The sequence below is a fragment of the Mobula hypostoma genome, chromosome 11 (assembly GCF_963921235.1).
Source record: "Mobula hypostoma chromosome 11, sMobHyp1.1, whole genome shotgun sequence".
In the NCBI taxonomy this organism is placed as follows: Eukaryota; Metazoa; Chordata; class Chondrichthyes; order Myliobatiformes; family Myliobatidae; genus Mobula; species Mobula hypostoma.
The window spans coordinates 96,465,552-96,490,835 of record NC_086107.1 but is presented as its reverse complement, the minus strand read 5'-3'; the positions used below and the strand labels follow the sequence as shown (position 1 = coordinate 96,490,835).

The 25,284-nt window shown below is 47.0% G+C and overlaps 1 protein-coding gene across 8 annotated transcripts in view; it reads left to right on the top strand.

The window, feature by feature from the left end:
* Positions 1-25,284, top strand: part of LOC134353972 (zinc finger CCHC domain-containing protein 3-like) — a 233,661-nt gene that overhangs the window by 13,001 nt on the left and 195,376 nt on the right. For 3 of the 8 annotated variants that reach the window (XR_010019704.1, XM_063062580.1, XM_063062582.1), the window contains exon 1: positions 21,683-22,253. The exons of 1 other annotated variant lie outside the window; for it this stretch is intronic. The gene's annotated coding sequence lies outside the window, so the exon portion shown is untranslated. Of the gene's footprint in view, positions 1-20,795; positions 20,928-21,682; positions 22,254-23,099; positions 23,138-23,212; positions 23,334-23,682; positions 23,762-25,284 lie in introns of those variants that run through there. 4 more of the 8 variants (XM_063062581.1, XM_063062583.1, XM_063062584.1 and 1 more) reach the window with 4 other exon arrangements.

The window sequence follows — 25,284 nt, the reverse complement described above, 5'->3', positions numbered from 1 at the left end:
CTGCAGCCTCTCTGGGTACAAATGTTTTCCTGTGAGTACACGACCCTGTTGGACATGGGCAATACAAAATACTGCAAGTCCACTCCATTGGTTCATTGGTGAGATCGAATTTGGGGGAGCCATGTGGCCTCAGTTTTTGCATGGACCAGGCCCTCATGCTGCAGGGTCGCCAGTCATAGCTACCCAGAGGAGGGGGTGCTAATCGCAGTGTGGGAGAGAACAGAGGTGCGGTGGGGGCACTGGAATCTGTGCTGGGTTGGGAGCTAGTCCCTGCAGCCTGGCCCTCCCATCATTGAAGGTCTCCAGTGTTCGCTCCCCGCAAGACAAACTGGATTGCCCTAATCTGCGGCTGACCCAATGCGAGATAAGGAACTGCTACGTACCTGTTCTTGCAGAAACATGGCTTCAGGACAACATCCCATGCACCAACAATCTTCAGGCCATGACACTCAGGGATTTGTGCTAATATTATATTGTGACTATAACTATATGTGCTGTTTGCTGTGTGTGACTGTATATACCGTGTTTTGGGCCTTGACCCCGGAAAAATGCTGTTTCATTTAGCTGTATACGTGTGTGGTTGAATGAGAATTAAACCTGAACTTAAACTTGAAAAATACTACACTGGGAGTAGATATACAAAGGGAGGCAGGGGCTGTCATATGTTCCTTTACTGATCCAAGCTGACCAGACAACTACGTCCCTGTCCTGCACATGGGCCATGATATCTATGAGCAACACAGGCAGTCGAAGATCTTCCTGCCAGATACAGCAGAGGTCTGGTCCAGGTGGATCACATGTCAGGAGCAAAGAGCTGGGCTTGCCTCTCTCAAGCTCTTCAGATTATCTCTTGGTCTGGTGTTACAACATTCATGAACAGATCCCTATGGAGCACCACTGGTTACCGACCTCCAGGCAGAACACCTTCCATCTACAACCATTATGCCTTCTATGGGCAAGCTAGTTCTGAATCCACACAGCCACGTTACAGGATCTCATGTCTCCTGATTTTCTGAATAAGCCTACCATGGGGAACCTTATCGAACACCTTACTAAAATCCATACACACTGCAGCCACAGCTGCTGTACCTTCAATCCAGCTCATGAGGCATGACCTACCCCTCACAAATCCATACTGACAATCTCTAATCTGATGATGGTTCTCAAGATGTTCATAAAACCTTTCTCTTACAACCTTCTCCAATGATCTGCGCACCACTGAAGTGAGGCTCACTGATCTATAATTCCCACTCCCTTTCTTGAACAAAGAAGTAACAGTTGCTTCCAGTCATCAGGACTACTACTGTGGTCAGTGAGGATGTAAAAATTATCAGTAAGGGTGCACGCATCTCTTCCCTCACTTTCCATAGTAACCTGGGATATAATCCCTCCGGTCCCGAGGACTTATCTATCTTAATGTTTTTTAACACGTCCATCTCATCCTTTTTCTTAACGTCGACACGTTCTAGCATTCCAGCCTCTTTTACACTGTCCTCATAAATATAAACGTCCCTCTCAATGGTAGAACTGAAGCAAAGTATTCATTAAAGACCTCCCCTACCTCCTCTGACTCCAGGCATATGTTTTCTCCTCTATCCATGATGGGTCCTGCTCTCTCTCTAGCCATCCTCCTGTCTTCACATACATGTAGAATGCCTTGTGGTTTTCCTTAATCCCACTTGCCAAGGCCTTTTCATGCCTCCTTCTAGCTCTTTTGTCCACTCTTCAGCTCCTTCCTGCCTACCCAGTAGCTCTCTAGATTCCTGTCTGATTCTTACTTCCTAAACTTTAAGTAAGTTTCTTTCTTCCTCTTGAATAGATATTGCACATCTCTTGTCAACCATGGATCACTCTACTATCCTTTACCTGCCATAATGGGACAAACCTATCTGGAACCCCATACAAGCAAGTGCTCCCTAAAACATGTCTACATTTTCATTGTGCATTCCCTTGGTATATCTGTTCCCAATTTATGCTCCCAGGGTCCTGCTTAATACTATCATTATTCCCTCTTCTCCAATTAAATACTTACCCACACCATCTGCTTCTATCCCTCTCTAAGGCAGTGGTCAAGGTCAGGGAGTGTTGGTCTCTGAAATGCTCACCCACCAGAGAACTCTGACACCTGACCCAGTTCACTGCCTAACACCAGATCCATTATAGCCCCTCCCTTAGCCGGCTTGTCTCCATATTGTGTCAGGAACCCTTCCTAGATACACCTAACAAATTCCACCCAATCTACACCTTTCTGTCAATTCCAGTCAATATAAGTTGAAGTTTCTCATGCCAACATCCCTGTTATATTTGCATCTTTCCAAAACCGGCCTCCTGATTTGTTCCTCAGTGTCCCTGTTGCTATGGGGTGAGGTGGGGGTGGTGCTGAGGTCTACAGAATTGCCCCAGTAGAGTGATGGCTCCCTTCCAGTTTCTGACTTCTTACCATACTGACTCAGTGGACAATCCCTCCACGACGTACTCCCTGTCTTCAGCTGTGATAGTATAACCCTGATTAACAATGTCGCTCCCTCAGTACTTTAACCAACTTCCCTGTCCCTTTTGAAACATCTAAGCCTGGAACATCCAGCAGTCTACCTGCCCTTGTGACAGCCAATGCTCTGTAATGGCCACAACGTCGTAGTTCCATGTACTGACCCATGTTCTGAGTTCATCACCCTTGTTCTTGATACATCTTGTGATAAAATAGACACTGACTACAATTTCCCCCTTTCAACTGCCTGTCCTTCCTCACAGTCTCTCTACAGGGGTGCATCTACTAGTAATGCCAACTGCACCATCCTCTGCCCAATCACTCCAGCTGCCAACTCCTGCCAAACTAGTTTAAACCTTTCTCAACAGTCCTAGCAAACCTGCCAGCAAGGGTGGGTAATGTAACAGGATCCTCTTTTGAGTCAGTATGGGTGGAAGTCAGGAACAGGAAGGGAGCAGTTACTCTATTGGGGGTATTCTATAAGCTCACTGGTAGCAGCAGAGATACAGAGGAGCAGATTGGGAGGCAGATTTTGGAAAGGTGCAAAAATAACATGGTTGTTATCATGGGTGACTTTAACTTCCCTAATATTGAGTGGCACCTGATTAGTTCCAAAGGTTTAGACGGGGCAGAGTTTGTTAAGTGTGTCCAGGATGGATTCCTATCACAGTATGTGGACAGGCCGACTAAGGGGGAATGCCATACTAGATCTAGTACTAGGTAATGAACTGGGTCAGGTCACAGATCTCTCAGTGGGTGAGCATCTAGGGGACAGTGATCACTGCTCCCTGGCCTTTAGCATTATCATGGAAAAGGATAGAGTCAGAGAAGACAGGAAAATTTTTAATTGGGGAAGGGCAAATTATGAGGCTATAAGGCTAGAACTTGCGGGTGTGAATTGGGATGATGTTTTTGCAGCGAAATGTACTATGGACATGTGGTCAATGTTTAGAGATCTCTTGCAGGATGTTAGGGATAAATTTGTCCCAGTGAGGAAGATAAAGAATGGTAGGGTGAAGGAACCATGGGTGACAAGTGAGATGGAAAATCTAGTCAGGTGGAAGAAGGCAACATACATGAGGTTTAGGAAGCAAGGATCAGATGGGTCTATTGAGGAATATAGGGAAGCAAGAAAGGAGCTTAAGAAGGGGCTGAGAAGAGCAAGAAGGGGGCATAAGAAGGCCTTGGCGAGTAGGGTAAAGGAAAACCCCAAGGCATTCTTCAATTATGTGAAGAAGAAAAGGATGACAGGAGTGAAGGTAGGACCGATTAGAGATAAAGGTGGGAAGATGTGCCTGGAGGCTGTGGAAGTGAGCGAGGTCCTCAATGAATATTTCTCTTCGATATTCCCCAATGAGAGGGAACTTGATGATGGTGAAGACAATATGAGTGAGGTTGATGTTTTGGAGCATGTTGATATTAAGGGAGAGGAGGTGTTGGAGTTGTTAAAATACATTAGGACGGATAAGTCCCTGGGGCCTGACGGAATATTCCCCAGGCTGCTCCACGAGGTGAGGGAAGAGATTGCTGAGCCTCTGGCTAGGATCTTTACGTCCTCGTTGTCCACGGGAATGGTACTTTAGGATTGGAGGGAGGCAAATGTTGTCCCCTTGTTCAAAAAAGGTAGTAGGGATAGTCCGGGTAATTATAGACCAGTGAGCCTTACGTCTGTGGTGGGAAAGCTGTTGGAAAAGATTCTTAGAGATAGGATCTATAGGCATTTAGAGAATCATGGTCTGATCAGGGACAGTCAGCATGATTTTGTGAAGGGCAGATCATGTCTAACAAGCCTGATAGAGTTCTTTGAGGTGGTGACCAGGCATATAGATGAGGGTAGTGCAGTGGATGTGATCTTTATGGATTTTAGTAAGGCATTTGACAAGGTTCCATATAGTAGGCTTATTCAGAAAGTCAGAAGGCAATGGATCCAGGGAAGTTTGGCCAGGTGAATTCAGAATTGGCTTGCCTGCAGAAGGCAGAGGGTCGTGGTGGAGGGAGTACATTCAGATTGGAGGATTGTGACTAGTAGTGTCCCACAAGGATCTGTTCTGGGACCTCTACTTTTCGTGATTTCGATTAACGACCTGGATGTGGGGGTAGAAGGGTGGGTTGGCAAGTTTGCAGACGACACAAAGGTTAGTGGTGTTGTAGATAGTGTAGAGGATTGTCAAAGATTGTAGAGAGACATTGATAGGATGCAGAAGTGGGCTGAGAAGTGGCAGATGGAGTTCAACCTGGAGAAGTGTGAGGTGGTACACTTTGAAAGGACAAACTCCAAGGTAGAGTGCAAAGTAAATGGCACGATACTTGGTAGTGTGGAGGAGCAGAGGGATCTGGGGGTACATGTCCACACATCCCTGAAAGTTGCCTCACAGGTGGATAGGGTAGTTAAGAAAGCTTATGGGGTGTTAGCTTTTATAAGTCGAGGGATAGAGTTTAAGAGTCGCGATGTAATGATGCAGCTCTATAAAACTCTGGTTAGGCCACACTTGGAGCGCTGTGTCCAGTTCTGGTCACCTCACTATAGGAAGGATGTGGAAGCATTGGAAAGGGTACAGAGGAGATTTACCAGGATGCTGCCTGGTTTAGAGAGTATGCATTATGATCAGAGATTAAGGGAGCTAGGGCTTTACTCTTTGGAGAGAAGGAGAATGAGAGGAGACATGATAGAGGTGTACAAGATAATAAGAGGAATAGATAGAGTGGATAGCCAGTGCCTCTTCCCCAGGGCACCACTGCTCAATACAAGAGGACATGGCTTTAAGGTAAGGGGTGGGAAGTTCAAGGGGGATATTAGAAGAAGGTTTTTTACTCAGAGAGTGGTTGGTGCGTGGAATGCACTGTCTGAGTCAGTGGTGGAGGCAGATACACTCGTGAAGTTTAAGAAACTACTGGACAGGTATATGGAGGAATTTAAGTTAGGGGCTTACATGGGAGGCAGGGTTTGAGGGTCGGCACAACATTGTGGGCCAAAGGGCCTGTACTGTGCTGTACTATTCTATGTTCTATGTTCAAGAATATTGGTCCCCGTGAAGATCAGGTGCAACCTGCCTTTTTTGCACAGATCTTACCTTCCCCTGAAGAGATCGCAATGATACCCTGCACCCTGCACTATCCCTCAGCCACACATTCATATATAACCATATAACAATTACAGCACAGAAACAGGCCATCTCGGCCCTTCTAGTCCGTGCTGAACTCTTACTCTCATCTAATCCCACCGACCTGCACTCAGCCCATAACCCTCCATTCTTTCCTGTCCATATAGCTATCCAATTTAATTTTAAATGACAACATTGAACCTGCTTCAACCACTTCTGCTGGAAGCTCATTCCACACAGCTCCCACTCTCTGAGAAAAGAAGTTCCCCCTCATGTTACCCCTAGACCTTTGCCCTTTAACTCTCAACTCATGTCCTCTTGTTTGAATCTCCCCCACTCTCAATGGAAAAAGCCTACCCACGTCAACTCTATCTATCCCCCTTATAATTTTAAATACCTCTATCAAGTTCCCCCTCAACCTTCTATGCTGCAATGAATAAAGACCCAACTTGTTCAACCTTTCTCTGTAGCTTAGGTGATGAAACCCAGGTAACATTCTAGTAAATCTTCTCTGTACTCTCTTTAATTTGTTGACATCTTTCCTATAATCGGTGACCAAAACTGTACACGATACTCCAAATTTGGCCTCACCAATGCCTTGTACAATTTCAACATTACATCCCAACTCCTATACTCAATGCTCTGATTTATAAAGGCCAGCATACCAAAAGCTTTCTTCACCACCCTATCCACATGAGATTCCACCTTCAGGGAACTATGCACCATTATTCCTAGATCCCTCTGTTCTACTGCATTCTTCAATGGCCTACCATTTACCATGTATGTGCTATTTTGATTAGTCCTACCAAAATGTAGCACCTCACATTTATCAGCATTAAACTCCATCTGCCATCTTTCAGCCCACTCTTCTAACTGGCCTAAATCTCTCTGCAAGCTTTGAAAACCTACTTCATTATCCACAACTCCACCTATCTTAGTATCATCTGCATACTTACTCATCCAATTTACCACCCCATCATCCAGATCATTAATGTATATGACAAACAACATTGGAGCCAGGACAGATCTATACTTTATAAATATTAATTATCTTCTATGTTAGCACGTAAAATGCCAAATAAATGTATTGTGGATTTAACTTGCATTCCTAGGGGCTGTGGATATCAACCCAGACATGTTGGCATTGGAAGGAAAAGATGAAGTCAGAAGGTGTGATGTTTGTACGTAGCTTCAAAAGGAAGCATTGTCTATAACTTTTTAAGTAGCGATTGCCTTTTAGTTTAGCATATAAATATCGAGCCCACATTGGGCTAGCAGACCTTTCTACAGGAAGCGTCTCCGCCTGTACCTTGTTGTGTCGAATAAAGAAGATGCTTTGTATCTACCAGAAACTGTCTGTCCAGTGATTTCATCCACGCTACAACAGTGGGGGAATCTAAGACAAGAGGGCACAGCCTCAGAATAGAGGGACGTCTTTTTAGAATGGAGATGAGGAGGAATTTCTTTAGGCAGAGCATGGTGAATCTGTGGAACCTGTTGCCATAGGCGGCTGTGGAGACCAAATCATTTGGTATAATTAAAGCAGAGGTTGATAAATTCTTCATTAGTCAGAGCATGAAGGGATATGGGGAGAAGGTAGGAGATTGGGTCTGAAAGGGGAATGGATCATCTTATTCTTACCCTTACTGATGTCTGATACAGGCAGCAATCCAGAGATTACTACCCTTGAAGTCTTGCTTTGCAAATTCATGCCGGGCTCCATATATTCTCTTTTCAGGACTTCATCCCTTTTCCCTCCTGCATCATTTGTACCAATATGTGCCACAACTTCTCCCCATTTAGGATGCTCACATGCAACCTGAGACGTCCTTGAATCCGGCACCCGATCCAGGTGTCTCCTTCTAGCCCACAGAGTCTCCTGTCTGCTCCCCTAACTATTAAATCTTCAATCACCACTGTGCTCCTCTTGTCCCCAACTTCCCTACTGAGCCATGGAGCCAGACTCAATGCTACAGACAGCGCCTTATCGATCCTTGATGTGGATGCAGTTCCTGCTCCCTTGATGAAACGAGACAGGAAGGTGAGGAAATCCACAATGGGCACGTGGGTTGAACATACAGTTCTGAGCAAAAGTCTTATGCACATACATGTACATAGCCAGGGGGACTAAGACTTTTGCACAGTACAGTAGTAATTCTATGTATTGCATTGTACTGCCCCTGCAAAAAAAATAAACAAATTTCATGATATATGTGAGTGATGATAAACATGATTCTGATACGGGTCTCCATTGTTGACTGGGAGTGGGAAGGGGGCAGGAAGAGGGGAATCATGGTTGGGGAAAGGGGAAGGGAGAGAGGAGAGAGTGGGAAGAGAGACATTCTGTAATGATCAATTGTTTAGAATCAAATGACCTTGCCTGGTGTCTCAGAGCTGGGTGTGTCTGTACCCATGCCACCCCCCTACCACTGGTAATCCTTCTCTGCCACTTGCCCCCATACCCCTCCCACGTCTCCACCCTCGCCATTCCCAGCACTCTTTGCTCCCGCCGGATTTACAAACTTGCTCTCCACTCCCCATTGACAAATACAGTACTGTGCAAATGTCTTGGGCACCCAGTTATATATATGTGCTAAGACTTGTACAGTTCTGTAGGCACCATTATTGCATGCTCTTTCTCGGTGACTAGAGTGCAGAGTAGCTGTGATTTCAGCAGCGACAGTGGCACTTCATTCCCCTTTCCCGGACGTCCGGCAGCAGCTTCTGCCATCCTGCCAGGTACAAGAGAAGAGGGGACAGTTTAACGGAACTGAGAGTTAACTTTTCACAGAGGGTATCGATCACCGAGAATGACCTAACTTGTCCACTTCCTCTGGCAGCTATGATGCTGACATGACATTCACAGCCCATTTAGATCAGTACATGGGCTGAACACAGATAACTGTGACTAACAGGGAGGATGTTGTGGTCAGCAAGGACCAGTTGGGCTGAATGGCCTGTTTCTTCTGTATTACTCTATGATTCTAGCTGGGACTTGTGAAGTCCTGTAGATATTGTTTGTCTCAAATCAGCAGCTTTCTGCTAGACCTTGCTGATGAAGAGGTTCTGTGTCAAGGGTTCCCTTCATTCAGATCCTTTACAATCCCCCTGCCAGTGTTGTGAATCCCTTGTTCTCCCCCTGAGGTGTTTACCACTACTGCCATCACGATGGAGCTGGTTATAACAGGTTATGTGCTGGAAGGAGCTGTTGGACTGGTTTCCCATTCAGCATTTGGATCCACCTCTGTGTCAGCAGGTTAAACTCTGGTCAGGCCCACTTGGCCACAGAATCCTTGTTGTCTTCCCCCCTGAATTTCATGATTCCCATCCTGGGATATCGGCCACAGTGGTCACTGACTCCCCCTGCCAGGGCTCCACTTTTTAAATTCCAAAATAGTCTTTATTGGTAATCAAAAATGCATACAAATGAAGAAATTTCAAATGAAACATTTACATTCTTGGATGGTTCATTCAGTGGGTGTAAACTTTAGTGATAGGAAGACATAAACAAACCCAACTCCATTGCTGCTCCCGTCACTCCCTAGGCTGATGAATCCTTTGACTGTAGAAGGGGCTGCCCCACCCCACCCAGACCCTCTGTGTACGGTAGTGGAAAGAGCGCAGGTACAGAGGTCCTTCCCCTCCAAGCCCTTGAGTTGGCCGCACTGTGTTTCAGTGTGTTCCTCAGCCACGTACCCCTGCAGTGTGGAAAGTACCAGGCAAGAGCATTCCCTCACGGACATCTCAGTGTGCTGCGAGAGCAACAAGTTTTGGATAGACTTACAATGAAAATTTTTTAAAGTTTCATGACTGGTCCTTTCCTGATTCAGCAGCAAGAGACATTCACAAACAAAGGAAGCAATCAACATGTATGATATTCAAAAATAAACTTTTAATCAAGTTATAGAGGAAAAGAGACAAAAGAATAGTGATCCACCTCCCTCCAGCTCTACTTCTAGCTTTACCATTAGCTCTTTGCTTTAAAAACATAAACTTCATCCACAATTTTAAAAAGTACTTACAACAATAAACCATTCAATAACTCTACGTTCTTTACAGCCATTGTCAATACTTTCCATACAGTGTAAAATAATTCTGTCTCTCACGTGGCACTCTGGTGGTTCATATTATACAATACACCATAGTTCAGGGGGTTCCTCCGCCTCCCGACCCCTCCCACTCCCACGGGTGGAGAAACCAATACTGTGGTCCTTCCCCACCGGGCCCTTGCGGTGGCTGCACCGAGTTTCAGTGCGTCCCTCAGCACGTACTCCTACAGCCGAGAATGTGCCAGTCGGCAGCATTCTCCCACGGACATCTCCATGTGCTGGTAGATCATCAAGTTACGGGCCGACCAAAGAGCATCTTTCACCAAGTTGATGATCTGCCAGCAGCACCAGATGTTGGTCTCCGTGTGCGTCCCTGGGAACAGCCCGTAGATCAGAGAGTCCTCTGTTACGCAGCTGCTGGGGATGAAACATGACACTAGCCCGTCCATCCTCCTCCACACCCTCTTTGCGAACTGACAGTGTGCAAAGAGGTGGGTCACAGACTCCTCCTCACTGCAGTCCTCCCGTGGGCAGTGGGGTGCGGAGACGACGTTCCGGGTGTACAGGAGGGCTCTGACTGGGAGGGCCCCTCTCACCGCCAGCCAGGCGAGGTCCTGGTGCCTGTTGGTGAGGCACCCGCAACCACCTCTTCAACTTGGGTGATTGAGAAGTTGCCTCCCCGTAGCATAATCCCCAGGCCGGAAACATGACAATCATTGCCCCTCTGATCACACCGACAGACCCTGGGGCCACCACTGCAAGCACCTTCGGTAGTTGCAGAGGTGTGGTAGTACGCAGTCCTGCAGGAAAGTCAAATTTACTTTAACATTGTTCAAGTACTGGAGTGCGCTGACGCATCGCCCAGTACACTTCAAACTGCGCACATTTAGTGCAGCCAGTTTAAGGTCCATCATAGTTCAAACTTTATTTCGGCTGCTCTCCGTCCTCACCTTCGCAGTCCTGAGCCTTCATGCCCACCGCCTTTGTGAAGTCCTTCACCTTCTGTGGGCTCAGGTACTGCGGGTAATCCTCCCCCGGGTGTGGCAGTTCTGGTTCTGAGCCTGGGGGGGTTGTTCTCTGCTGGATTCGCCTCCCCTTCTGGCTGCAGTGCGCCAGACGCAAGTTCTGCTCCTGGGTGTTGGTGATCTTCTCGCTGCTCCCGGTTTCCCGAAGCTGGGGGGTTGTTGGCTTCCTTTCTACTCCTGGTCTCCTGGAGCTAGGAGCCAGAGGCCTCTTTACGATTCCCAGAGCAGGGATCGGCTGATTCCTTGCTGCTCTCCTCCTGTACCTGGGGGCTGGCCAGTAGACCTATGCCACCCTCTGTTCTCTCAGCTCTTTTTGCCAGCCGCTTCCTCTGTCCGTGCTGCTGGCCTCCTCCAATGCCTTTCTCCTCCGACGCGGACAGGAGGCCGGAAGCTGTGTGCTCCCCCACCCTTTTCTTGGAATTCCCCTCTGTTCCTCTGCCCTTCGTTGTTTGGGCGCAACCTTTTGGGACTTCTCCCATTTCCACATCACCACGTTCCAACCTTCTTCTCCCTCGGCTCTTTCCTCCTCCATGGGCTCCTCCTTATCTTGTGGGGGGCCCTGGGGGTTCTGGGTGGAGGTGTTGGTCCTTCCTCTGTCGTGGAAGTTTATTCTATGCTGGGCGCTGCCTGTGCACGGGTGGTGGGTGCACCCACCTCTGCCGGGGCCCTTTCAGTACCAGCACCTCCTCTGGTCAGCCGTGCATAGGTGCTGGGACGTCTCGTACAGGCCCTGTACAGGTAGCCTGCCTGTCCGCAGAGGTTGCAAGTCTTGGCCTCTGTTCAGGTTACGAGATGTGGCCTTGTACTGGGCCGCGAGGTGTCCCACCCTGTGGCAGTTCCGGCAATCCCTGGGTTGCCCAGCGTAGACCATGTAGCCACGGTTCACCCCACTGGTGAAAACTGAGGGAGGGAAGATGGTGGAACCATTGGAATCCACCCTTAGCTTGACCTTGACTTGGTGTTTGCTTGTTCAGATCCCATGCATGTTCTTAACATCTACACAGTTTCCCATGCCCTCGGTGTAACAGACAAGGAAGATGAGGACATCCACAATGGGCACATGTGGGTTGAACATGCCCAATGTTATCACACGATCTTTGCGGATTGCGATGGTGAAGAGAGGCCGTGCTTTCAGCCGCGTCAGTGGTGCCTTGTTCCTCTTGTGCCGAATATCCTGCAGGAACTTCTGCCATCGCAACACGCATGTGAAGGTTACGTCAAAGGAGCCATGGAAGTTTTGAGCACAATAAATGTCCCCACCCCAGCCCCGAACTTGCAGCAGTCCAGTAAAACCTTCCGAGTGAAGCAGTTCCTGTTGAACGGGTTTCCCTCAGCGAGATCCTCCACTGCCACCCTGACACCGTTTTGGATCCCAGATCCTCCGTTGGATGCCGCTATCCTGGCTGGGTGACGATTACTGGAAAGGGGTGTTAGATCAGTTACCCAGTCCCCATGAGGATCCAGCCCTGCATCAGTTAACCTCTTCTCAACCCTCCTGATCAAAGCAAGTCCACCACGATATTAGACTCAATCTTTGCCAAAAGGCCAAGAAGCAACAGCTCTAGCTCTGAGGACTAGTCACACTCCAGCCAAAGAGAAGATTCCCCTCTTGCATAAAGAATTTGCCCAATTTTATACCCTTAAAGACCATTTTCTATCTCATGCAACCTTTGGCCAAGACAAACCCAATTAGAAATAGAGACAGCTGGAGTGAAAGGAGGAAAACATTCTTCAAGAGTATCTAATCTTAATGATGTGTATTCAAAATAGAGACAAAACATTGGGCAATTAGAGGGGAAGTTAGCCATCGCCACATTCCAAGCTGACATCGTTTGATTTACACATTTTAGCATGAACTGAAGAGGAATAAAACTTAACTCTTTCCTTGTAAGACCAAAGGGAATTAGGGAATTGTTCTGAATTGAGTATCTGGTGTGTGTGTGTGTGTGTGTGTGTGTGTGTGTGTGTGTGTGTGTGTGTGGATGGGGCTCGTATTCTGGAGATGGAAAGAACAACCACAAGACAGCAGAAGAGAGCCAGGAGAAGTGCAGCCATGGTTGCCACCATTACCACATATACATGTCCCACCTGCAATAGAGCTTGTGGGTCCAGGATAGGACTGTATAGTCATCAAAGATCTCACCGTTAAAGGAGTGGACATCATCATTGGATTTCGATGGACAACTGAAGAACAGTACAAGTGAGTGAGAGTGAGGTGAGAGTGAGCGTGTGTCTGTCTGTGTATGTACCTGGGAACAGTCCGCAGATCAGAGAGCCCTCCATCACAGCTGCTGGTGATGAACTGGGACATGTACCCTTGCATCCATCTCTGTGCTGAAGTGGAGCCTTGCAGATACTGTAATTGGGAAATATAAAAGTCTTTAATCACACAGCAATCGTTCATGAGAGAGAAATGGAGTGTCCCCTCCAACTCTGATTCGATGTTTTAACACTAAGATAACAATAAGCCATTAATTAGTTTCATTAGCTATAGGCCATGAATATAAAACTGGACAGAATATTTAATGACAAAACAGACCTGTCCTGAAAGGAAGAGATCCTACAGATGCTGGAAATGCAGAACAACACACACAAAACACTGGAGGAACTCAGCAGGTCAGATAGCATGTTTGGAAATTGTAATAAACAGTCGATATTTTGGGCCGAGACCCTTCATCAGGACCCAGATCAAATCTGCTGAGTTCCTCTATCTCTTTGTGTGTGTCCTGAACCAGATGGGTTGTGGATGTGTTCCACCTGCAGGGATGCTGAAGAGATCACCCAATATGGCTTTTTTTAACCACTTCCACCGGGAATCTGGAGGTTCTGTCCAGTCTGCTGGATCTCCCAGCGACAGTATAGTGCAGTTAAAGTCACCAGCCAGAATGACTGGCTAGGATGTCACCAGTGGGAGCTGCTGGAGAACAGCCAGTTGCTTGCTCTGCATGGGTGAGGTATACATATTAATTAACCACAGTGGAGTGTTACGGTACAGAACTTATGCCACGAGATGACCCCAACCATTGCTTTGACTCCTATGACTGAAAAATTGCCTCCCTGCAGCAGAATCCCCAGATCAGGAGTGTGACTGTCATTGCCCCGACCACACAGACAGACGGTGGGACCACCATCGTGACCACCTCCGGTAGTTGAAGAGGTATGGTAGCCCATACTTCTGTAAGACTATCACGTCAGCCTTGAACTTGGTAAGGCATTGCAAGGCATTGACACTCTTCACACTGTGCATGGCCAGTGGCTGGCAGTTTTGTCTCCATAACTGTGTTCTGAAATTAGAATTCTAGTTCATCAGCCCTAAACTGGGGGGTGGTGATGGCAGTTTCCGTTCTGCTCACGGTCTCCTGGACTGAGCTGGGGGGTGAATGGTTCCTGTGCTGCCCTCAGTCTCCCGTGGATAAGAAGAGGCTGGCAGAATTTGTTCCTCACCCATTTGTGCCTGTTGGCTCTCTTTCTCTTTGCCTTCCCCTTTCTGCACTTCCTCTGCCTGTGTTATCAATTTCCCACTGTTGCTTCACCCTCTGACGATGAGAGGTTGCTGGCATCTTTCCGCTGCCCTGCCCTTCTCTTCCCATTCCTTTTACTCCGAGCAGTCTGTTGTCTCTCTGGGAATTCTCCTTTTCACCACCGGCCATTCATTCTCTTGCTCATCTGCTTTCCCCTCCTCCACTTGGGGAAGGGCCTGGAGTCTCAAAGCTGAGGGCTGGGAGCTCGAGGCAGTCGGCCTTTCCCCAGTTCAGTCTCGGCTAAGGCCGCTGTGCTGCTAGTGGGGGTGTCACCGTTTCTCTGGGGGTTCTCAGTTCCGGCTCCCCCTCTAGTTGCTTGTGTGTAGATGCCGGCATGTTTTGGCCAGACTGTAGAGAGGTGGCCTGCCTCTCCACACAGGTTTTGCTTCCCCTGCAGTCCTTTGTCCTGTGGCCTTCCTGTTCTGTAGTTCTTGCAGGTTGCCGCACTGCACTGGGCCGTGACACGTCCAGACGAGTTGCAGTTACAGCACAGCCTGGGTTGACCGACATGAGGCAAGTAACTGTCGTTCCCTCTGACAGTGAAGAATGAGAGAGGGTGGATGATGGCAATACTCACGTTCACCCTCAGCTTGACCATCACCTGGCGCTTACTTGTCCAAATCCTGAACGTGTCCTTGATGTCTACGCAGTTTTCTGCTCCCTCGGTGTAATGGGTCACGAAGGTGAGGACATCCATTACGAGCACCTGTGGTTTGAACATGTGCACTGCAATCACACGGTCCTCTGGGAGGGGACAGACAAGAGTGGCTGCACCTTCAGAAATCACAACGGCACCTAGTTCTCCCTTTCTCCTAAAAGTTCCACAGCAATGTCAACCATCCCACCATATACTTGAAGGTGACATTGAAAAAGCCCTTAGCAGTGAAGTTTTGGACACAGTAAAGGTTCTTCACGCAAACACGAGGAATTCTGCAGATGCTGGAAATGCAAGCAACATACATGAAAGTTGCTGGTGAACGCAGCAGGCCAGGCAGCATCTCTAGGAAGAGGGACAGTCGACATTTCGGGCCGAGACCCTTCGTCAGGACTAACTGAAGGAAGAGCTAGTAAGAGATATGAAAGTGGGAGGGGGAGGGGGAGATCCAAAATGATAGGAGAAGACGGGAGGGGGAGGGATGGAGCCAAGAGCTGGACAGGTGATTGGCAAAAGGGATACGAGAGGATCATGGGACAGGAGGCCCAGGGAGAAGGAAAAGGGGGAGGGGGGAAAAACCCAGAGGATGGGCAGGGGGTATAGTGAGAGGGACAGAGGAAGAAAAAGGAGAGTGAGAGAAAGAATGTGTGTATATAAATAAATAACGGATGGGGTACAAGGGGGAGGTGGGACATTAGCGGAAGTTAGAGAAGTCAATGTTCATGCCATCAGGTTGGAGGCTACCCAGACGAAATAAGGTTCTTCACCTTGAGTTTATAGCATTCCAGCAGGAGCTTCCGAAGAAAGTAATCCTCGATGAAGGGGTTTCCCTCATTGCCACCCTGACTGTGTTTCAAATTCCCGGTCCTCTTGCCGATCTGTTACTGCAGCCGCCCTGACTGAGCTCAGGTGTTGTACAATTGCTGGAAAGGGGTGTGACATTGCGCTCCAAATCTGCATGAGCATCCACCCCTACGTTAGCAAGTTAGGCTCTTACCAGCAGCCTTCCTCAATGTCCAGATAGATCACTGGGTCACAAGTTATTCTGGGATTCATGCAAGTATCATAAGTATCCAAAAGCTATTGATTGCCGTCACCTATGACCATATTTGATATGCTAAGTGACAACATCCGTCTGGTCTGCCAGCTTATGCTCAAGTCACAATGACGTAAATAACTGCTTTGATGAAACCCATTCACGTAACCCCATTGCTTTAATGTTTGGTTCTTGTATATGCAGTCTTGCAGTCTGTGCTTTTAACTTCAATTTACTGCTGGTAGAAACATAGAAACATAGAAAACCTACAGCACAATACAGGCCCTTCGACCCACAAAGCTGTGCCGAACATGTCCTTACCTTAGAACTTACCTAGGGTTACCCATAGCCCTCCATTTTCCCTAAGCTCCATGTACCTATCCAGGAGTCTCTTAAAAGACCCTAATGTATCTGCCTCCACCACCGTCGCCAGCAGCCTATTCCATGCACTCACCACCCTCTGCATAAGGCAGTGGGCTAAGCAGCATCCTTGAGATGCGCCAGTGTTGATTGTCAGCAAGAAGATATTAGTTCTAATCTGCACTAATTGTGGTCTCCCGGTGAGGAAGTCAAAGATCTAGATGCAGATAATAGCAGCAAAATACAAGAATGCAGGGTGTCCTCTACTGAATCATTAATGGAGTGACATTAGTTGTAAAGGAAGCCCACCCATGGGAACATCTGTAACCCTCAATAGGTGGGGTCTGTAATGTCTGGACAATATGAAAGGAGTGGTTCACAGAAGTTTCGACACAATCCTGATAAAGAGCCTCAGCACAAAATGTCAACTGTACTCTTTTCCATAGATGCTGCCTAGCCTGCTGAGTTCCTCCAGATTTGGTATGTGTTGCTTGGTTTTCCAGCATTGCAGTTTGTCTCTTGTTTGTGTTTCAACATAATGTCTCTTTGCAGATGACACTTAAAATTGGTGACAGTCAGTGAAGGTTATCTAATGTTACAACAAGATCTACAGCGAAGACAGCAGAACAATGGCCGATGGAATTTAACTCACACAAGTGCAAAATGAATCACTTTGGGAAGTTAAACCAGCGGAAGGCAGTTAAATGGCATTGCCCTGGTGAGTGCTATTGAACAGGGAGACTTCAGGGGACAAGTAGATATTTTCCTGAAAGGTGTTACAAAGATGGACAAGCTGGTAAAAAAGGCATCTGGCATGCTTGCCTTCATTAGCTGAGGCACAGAGTACAAGATTTGGGACGTCATTTCATAACTGTACAAGGCAACAATGAGACTACACTGTACCGTGTGCAGTTTTGGTCACCACGTAATAGGAAGCATGTGATTAAGATAATCAAATCAAATTAAATCCATGTTTAATTATCATTCATCCATTCATGAACACAGAGGAACAAAAAAGCCTTCCAAGCAGAGAAGATTCATGAGGATGCTGCAGGCACTAGAGGACTTGAGTTATATAGATAGCATAAAATTAAAAGAGAGGGCATGTACTACAGCAAAAATAATGGGAAGTTAGCGGATTGGGCAGTTTTAAAAATCTAACAGAAAGCAATTAAATAGCCATAAGGAGAGAAAAATGTGAATGTAAGCTAGTCAATAATATAAGAGGATACCAAACGCTTTTTTCCAAAATATAAAGAGTAAAAGAGAGGTAAAAATGGATATCAGACCACTGAAAAACGACGCTGGAGGTAGTCATGAGGACAAACAAATGGCGGACAAACTTAATAAGTATTTTGCGCTAGTCCTCACTGTGGAAGGCACTAGTAGCATGACAGAAATTCGAGAGAGTCAGGGGGCAGAAGTGAGTGTAGTTGCTATTACTAAGGAGAAGGTGCTTGAGAAGCTGTAAAGTCTGCAGGTAGACCTGGACCACGTGGACAACACTCAAGGATTCTGAAAGAGGTAGCAAAAGAGCTTGTGGAGGCATTAGTAATGATCTTTCAAGAATTACTGGATTTTGAAATGGTTCTGGACATTGGAAAATAGCAAATGTCACTCCACTCTAAGAAGGGAGGGAGGCAGAACAAAGGACATTATAGGTCAGTTAATCTGACTTCAGTGGTTAAGAAGATGTTGGAGTCCACTACTAAGGATGAAGTTTCAGAGATTTGGAGGCACATGATAAAACAGATCGAAGTTGGCATGGTTTCTTTAAGGGGAACTTTTCCCTGACTAATTAGTCGCAATTCTTTGAGAAAGTAACAAGCAGGATAGATAAAGGAGAGTTTGTGAAAGTTGTTTACTTGGATTTTCAAAAAGCTTTTGACAGGGTGCTGCATATGAGGCTGCTTAACAAGATAAGAACAAGGAAGATACAAGCATGGATAGAAAGTTGGCTGACTGGCAAGAGGCAAAAAGTGGGAATAAAGGGAGCCTTTTCTGGTTGGCTGTAGGTGGCTAGTGAAGTTCTGCAGGGATCAGTGTTGGGACTGTTTCTTTTCACGTTGTATGTCAATGATTTGGATGATAAAACTGATGGCTTTGTGGCCAAGTTTGCAAATGATGCAACGACACAGTAGGTGGAGGGGCAGAGAGTGTTGAGGAACCAGGGACTCTGCAGAAGGACTTAGATAGATTGGGAGAATAGGCAAAGAAGTGGCAGGTGTAATACAGTACAGGGAAGTGTATGCTCATGCACTTTGGTAGAAGAAATAAAGGAGTGGACTATTTTCTAAATGGAGAGACTCCTCATGCAGGATTCCCTAAAGTTAACTTGCAGGTTGAGTTGGTGGTAAGGAAGGCAAATGCAATGTTAGTATTCATTTTGTGAGAAGTAGAGTATAAAAATAAGGATGTAATGCTGAGGTTTTATAAGGCATTGGTCAGACCATACTTGGAGTATTTTTGGGAGCATTTCTGAGAACAATTTTAAGTCCCTTATCCAAGAAAAGATGTGGTGGCATTGGAGAGGATGGAGGAGGTTTACGAGAATAACTCGAGAGAAGTTTAATGTATAAAGAGTGTCTGATGACTCTGTGTCTGTACTCACTGAGACTTAGAAGAATGGGGGGGGGGAAGGGATCTCATTGAAACCTCTTGAATAAGAAAGGACTAGATAGAGTGGACATGAAGAGAATGTTTCCTATAGTGGGTGAATCTAGGACCAGAGGGCACAGCCTCAGAATGGAGGGTATTTAGAATAGCGGTAAGGTGAAATGTCATTAGCCAGAGGGTAGTGAATCTGTGGAATTTTTTTGCCACAGGTGGCTATGGAGGCAATGTGATAAAATATATTTAAATCAGAGGTTCTTGATTAGTCAGGGCATCAAAGGTTACACAGAGAAGGCGGAGAATAAATCAGCCCTGATGGAATGGACGAGCAGACTCAATGAGCCGAATAGCCTAATTTGTTCCTATGTCTTAATGTCTTGGCTCCAAAGGTAGTCATAGCCGAAGGGTGGTAGTGGGGACGAGCTCCCGCTTCTAAACAAATGCTCTTCATGGCGTGCGTCTCAAACAGCCTCTGATAACCCAGTCCAACTCCCAGCCTTCACGTGTGCCATAGTTCTTATGCCCGGTGGAGCTGCTCTCACTGACAGGAGAAGGGGCAAAGGCGGGCCACTGGCGCCTTAAAACCAGTTGCTCTGGGCAGATGGGGCTCGTTAACCACGGATGGTAGCTCATCTATGAGAGGGAAAACTCTGATTTCAAACCTCCGCTGCCTTGCAGCTATACCCACTCACGGGAAAGGCTTTGGGAGTAAACCCCGAGGAAAAATCCGGAGTCAGAGTCCCGAAGGCGGCTGACTGCTGTACCCAGCACCGGCACAGCAACTCCTGCGATGCTGCTGGCACCAAATTGTATCGACTTTTTTCATTCCTTTGGACCTGTCATCAGCGTGGAGAGGGGGGTCCCACTACATGGGCAACAGACGGATCTCCATATTAACTCTGCCCTGGCTTGCGCCCTGGAGGGGACACTCCCCAGTGACTACCAGATGCGCAGTACCCATGGTCGACCACGACCAACGGAGGCCAAACACATATACACACACTTATTGTCTTATAAAGAGAGACTGATGTAATGCCCTGGGTTCATATTTTTACCGTTATGCTGTATGTATTTCATTTTGGACGATTCTGTAAGAGCAGCTTGTTTTCAGTTTGTTTGGGTTATTTTTGAAGATAAGAGATGAGGAGAAATGTGTGCCGTCCAGTTAGGATGGTCAAATTAAGGGGTGGTTTCTCTGGTGAGGGACACTAAGGTTGGGCTTAGGGTTTTTGTTTAGCGGGAGATGAAGAGAGAAGATGCTGTGGAGAATCGATTGTAGGATTCAATCCGGTGGGAGACCCGTTTGTTTGAGATGGATTGCGAGCAACATTCGGAAGGTGGTGTGGGCATTCACACTGACCGAGGGCCCAGCGCATGAGCGACAGAAGTTCAAGATGAGCTCCAAATTGTGCACATTTGACTGCTTAATTAGAATGGGCCCTTTTCTTTTTGTTATTCTTTACTAACCCTTTCGTTAAGATTCATAAATATAATTCCTTTAGCCGTATACAGTGTACTGTCTGTTACTTCAGGACACTAATTTGTAACAGGGTAGCAAATTACACACCGGGGTTTGGGGTGGGATCGAGCACTCTCTCTCAATCTCACATATTTGGCAGGACTTGAGTGTCTTCCGTGGACTTACACAGCCAAGGAAACCAGAGTATTTCACTGAATAGACTGGTATTGTTTTCATTGGAGTGAAGGAGGCTGAGAGATAAACTTAAGGGTATATAAAATCACAAGGGGCAGAAGATAGGGTAGATGTTCTTTCTTCCCACCCCACCCTCCCATAGTTTTGTATCTACAGGGCTACTGTTCATTAAGTTATCAATATCGCTCGAGTGTGAAGGAAGCTTGTTCTGATTTGCAGACTGCTTAATGTTTTGGAAGACCCACAAGAGATGTCACAGAAAGTATGGCCTTGCTCTCAATACAATGTGGCAACACACAGCAACAGATTTGACAACCAAGGGACATAGATTTAAGGCTGAAATGGGAAAAATTTAAAGGGGACCGAGAGACAAGGCAGTACTACGTTGAATTCAACGCTGACTGGCAACTCCCGCAACGCCACTGGTAACAAACTGATTGGTCTCTGCCGTTCCTTTGAATTAATCAGCTGCACCGAGAGGGGAAGCCTGCTGCATGGGCAACAGCTTGCTCTCCATATCGTACTGCCCTGACTTGCTTATCACATAGGCAGCTAAGATGAAACATCCTTGGTCACCCCTGACCAAAGGGGAGCTCAAATTGACTGCAGCACACGGTATTTAAAGTCAATCCAACTGTTGCAATGAATGTCCTGTCTGATGAAAACAAGCAGGTCATACAAGCTTCTCACCATCTTGTCTATCTGTCTCAGCACTTCCAGGTAACTGTATACCTGAACACCTACGTCCTTCTGTTGTACAACACTTCCCAAAGCCCTGCCATTCACTATGTAGGCTGTGCTCTGGTTTAACTTCACTAAATATATCACCTGATGCTGTTAAATTCTACCCGCCATTTATTTGCCAAATTTTCCTACTTATAAAGATCCAATTCTAATTATAGACAACTTTTTTTTCCCCTGACACACCAATTATTTTGTTGTTGTCCACAAACTCACCAGTTAGGCTACTTAGATTTTCATGCAAATTGTTAATATGGCAACCAGGAAACCCAGCACTGATCACAGGACTTCAATCTGATTAACAACCATCCTCTGTCTCCCTCTGACTTCCAACCCTGAACAAATTTTGCATTCGGTTGTCTGTCTCGCCCTGAACCCCATGTGAGCTCAGCTCATTAACCAGCCTTGCCCGCCATTGCTTGAGGCCTTTCCCCGTTAACCCTGCTCAGGGTCCGATGTCAATTTTGCGCTCTCCCCTCTCAGGTTCTCCTCTAATTTAGAGAGGTGACCCTCTCCTTGCCGGTAACAACGCGCACGGAGAGCAGTGCGGCACACGGACAAACTCTCCCTGAAACCAACGCCCTTCATTTCTCGGATCCGCAAGCCCGCGCGGAAAACAATCTGTAAAAGCCCGGATGTTCTGCACTGGCCGCCATCTTGGTTTGGAACCTGTTGAAGATGGTTCGGGTCGCCCGCCATGTGCAACACAAAGATGAGTTCTGAACGTTAGTGCCCGCGTGTGTGTCGGCAAGGGTTCGGGAGTGGGCGCTTTGGAATCAAACAAGTACTGATTACAGCCTTTCTTGTGAAGCAGAAAGTATTTGAAGGGAAAGGAGGCGGCTCCATCGAAATTGTGCCGTCGGCCACCTAAATGCTCAAGCGGACTGTCCGCGGCGCTGAGGAAGAAGGCGGCTGTGGTCGGCGTGATGTTTGCTGGAGGGAAACCGAGCTGAACGTGAACCACGGCGATCTGGCAATTGTGGACGTCGCTGCCAAACGACCCAGACCCGGTAGGGCTCAGTGTTACAAGGTGCTGGTGTTGGAGGAAGGGAAGTGCGGAGGTTCTAGCCAAGCAATCATTAAAGTTAAAGATGTAAATGTAGTGATGTCTTTCTATATAGGGGAGGTGAGAGTCGTAATTAAAAAGTCTATTCGATCACGAACTGGGGAGAAGGGAAAAAAAGGGCAGTGTTTATATAACATTCAGAGGATGGTGGAATTGAACTGAGAGACGGTTGAAAGGGAGGGAAGACGTTGTACTCACACCTTTACGTGTTGGACAATAATTCCTTGTTCAGAATTAATAAGCACGATTCGGCATTTGCAGGGAATGCACTTGTCAAGAACCGGTATTGTTTGAATTCAATTCCTATGAGGTGAAGAGGAAATGTCTAATTGCTCAATTAAGATCCTTGGGACAGAAACGGATGCAAAACTCACTAAGATAACACTTTCTGAAAAGCATAAGACATTACGATATTATTTGAGGGAATTTCGTGGGTGTTATCCCCGTCCCTTTGCTCCACTTTCCAATTCCTTAGATGGCGCCTCGTGTTGTTCTGTCAGTCGCCATTAAACTTTGCAAGAAGAACTTTTAACAACTTTTAGTGAGCGGCCTTGGAAAATAATTATCTGAAGAAAATCTTTGGAAATTTATTTTCGGCTGGATATGGGGCATGCTTTGCTCTGCTGATGTGTGGACATCTGAGACGGTGGAGAAGGGCGGGGTTGCGCCCTAGCCGAATTCTGAATGTGTTACTGAGGAGGGCTTTGGGGCTGGGCTGGGAGGTGTAGGTGAAAATAATCTTCACAATGCTCCCTTCGCAAGATGCATCTCAGTCCAAGTTTATGGCTGAGGGGGAGTGAGCCTGACGGAGAGGAAGGACGAGGTCGGGTAGGCAGAGTTTCCCTATCTGTATGGCTCAGCGCTCATTTTTCTAGCTGGTCAGTAAAATCTCCCCTGCCATGTCGGAGGGTCACAGCGCTGCAAAGATTCTTTCAGGCACTGACTCGAGTCTGGAAATATCGGTCCAAGGACAGGAGAGGGCAAGAATTGCGCCGTCTGTTTGCAGTTCCCGTGTCCTGCTGTGGTGTGTTGCTCCTGCAAAGTTCCCGAAATTCGGGTGATTTGAGTTCTTAGGAAGGAGAAAGGGATTTCCAATCGATAGATTTTTGTAAAAAGCAACAATGGGTTTGTGCTTTCCCAGATAGAGAGTCAGTTGCAGCCGTTCACGTCTGTTTTAAAAAAAAAATTCTGTGCGATTATAATTGAGTGGTTTTGCTGGATTTTAAAGATTTAAGCCACGAACTTGGTTTCCACAGGTTGTCAGATTGCCACCTTAATTTGTTTTGTTCAGTCTGTGCTTCTCTCTGAGTTTTCAAACATAGCAACTGAATAGCTGCCTCGGTGGCTTTGCTCTCTGTCTGATTCCTATTCTGCATTGGCTGCAGAAATGAGAATGTCGCAGAAATCTGTGCCTAGCGAGAAGTTGTAGGACAGCAGTGGGGATTCATCACAGTAAGTAGTCCAGGGCTGGGTACGGTAGCTTTTGGATTTTCTTTTTTGTCAATCTGAAACTGACCCCACTCCTCACCACCGTACCCGCATCTAAACTAAAACTCTTACCCAAGGGTTAGGATCGGGGGTGTGGGACCTGTTTCTGTATTGAGATTATGTCTGCGTGGGATTGAGATCATTTTCTCTGGACAGTGCGTTTAGTTGCTCTGTAAAGTCTCCCTTATTGGAGGGTTGCACCTCTGCAAAGATTCTTTCAGACACTGACTCTAGTCCAGAGAGCTCATCAAAGGAAAGGAGAGGGGCAGGAATTGCATGGTCTTGTTTGCAGTTTCTGTGTCCTGCAGAGCTGGTATCTCTTTAGCTTGCATTTAAGATGAAGGCAGGAAATTACCAAATTCCCAAAATTGGATAGAAGTGAAATCTTGGGAGAGAGGAAAGACTTTCCCAATCTCCATATTGGTAAAAGACAGCAATGGGCGTGTTTGCCCGCTTCTCCGGCTGAATGCGGAGATACAGCCGTGCACCCCTCTATTCGTTCTCCGTGTGAATATTGTTCTGTTGCTGCGCTGGCTGGCCTGGATTTTAAAGATTCGCGCCGTGTCTGCGCAGGTTCTCGCACTTTTTTAACAGTTCACATTGTGCTCATTTTTTAACAACGGCCTGTTGCTCCTCCGCTCGCTGCTGAGCTGACGGTGGGTACGGAGTGGGTGCAGAACTATGGGGCATTGCAGTGTGATCTGTGACACGGATTACGGTGCAGGGCGCAACCCGTTTCAGATCCCGGGCACCGGGTTTTGTGCAGCGCGGGAGGTGCTTGTAATCCTAATGCATTGTAAGTCTGTATTTGCCCACCGTGTATTGAATCGTTTCCGTGAAATAATTAACCTCAGGGACCAATGGACCTTCTGGGGTCTTGTCTCTGAGGCTGGTGAAATTATCCTTGGCCGAGGTGGAGACCTGACCGACTCTCGCCTCCTTTCCTTTTTTTTTGGTAACGAGGAGCAGAGAGGAGATATGTGCACAATCGGCCTTTCGGCCCATTGTGTTTGCGCCGCTCATGATTTAACTTGGACATCCACGTTTGATGCGAGGCCCCCTGAACTCCCTCATGGCTGCGACCTGGCGCAGATGGCAGAGAGCAGGCACTGACTCGGGTAACTGTGGTTGAGCTCTTTGTAAACTCGGCCCCAGGCCAGCAGATGGGACCTGTGTGACGATTGGGCCCAAGGCTCTTAGTGGTTGGAAGGCCTGGGGCTGTGGGTGAGGACGGCTGCCAGGCGTGGGGCTTGGAAGGGAATGAGGTAGTTGAGCTTTTGGTAGTCTAGTTGCAGCTCATCTGCACCGCAGAGGTATTGGTTCTGTTGCAAAGCTTTATTTGCATTTCGCTCAAAGCTCGAATAAAATTTTAACGGGAATAAGACAATCTCATCTGCAGTAGCAACAATAAGTGTGCTCTCCAGCAAAGCTGAGGTACAGCCTTTCACACCTCTATCCTTTTTTGATCTGCAATTACAGTTGTTCAG